The 255-nt window shown below is 45.5% G+C and overlaps 1 non-coding gene across 1 annotated transcript in view; it reads left to right on the top strand.

Annotated features, from left to right (window-relative positions):
* LOC143219801 (5.8S ribosomal RNA) overlaps positions 1-8 on the top strand; it is a 155-nt gene extending 147 nt beyond the window's left edge. The window contains exon 1 of the ribosomal RNA XR_013011455.1: positions 1-8. This exon is cut by the window's left edge and continues 147 nt beyond it. This is a non-coding gene — a ribosomal RNA (5.8S ribosomal RNA).
* The last annotated feature ends 247 nt before the right edge of the window (positions 9-255 follow it).

The raw sequence follows: 255 nt of genomic DNA, 5'->3' as shown, positions 1-255 counted from the left end.
GAGGGTCGTTTACGTAACCATAAACTGCTTGCGTTGCTCTTGTAAGTCCCCGCCGTCGCTTACCTCTCCAAATATATTTTTGGAGGGCGCCAAAGAGCGTTTCGGAGTCGGGTTGCAAAGATGCTACGTACGAGCGAATGATGGGCGTTTCGTCGGCGTTTGTCGCGGTTCTGTGAAAATTGCCAATTTTTGCATTGCGTCTTATAAACACATACAAATATATATATATATCTAGTTTCCACGAGAGGCGAAGTA

Source organism: Lasioglossum baleicum, unplaced genomic scaffold (genome assembly GCF_051020765.1).
Source record: "Lasioglossum baleicum unplaced genomic scaffold, iyLasBale1 scaffold0073, whole genome shotgun sequence".
Classification (NCBI taxonomy): domain Eukaryota; kingdom Metazoa; phylum Arthropoda; class Insecta; order Hymenoptera; family Halictidae; genus Lasioglossum; species Lasioglossum baleicum.
Note: the sequence above shows the minus strand (reverse complement) of the source record. Positions and strands in the feature narration are given on the sequence as shown.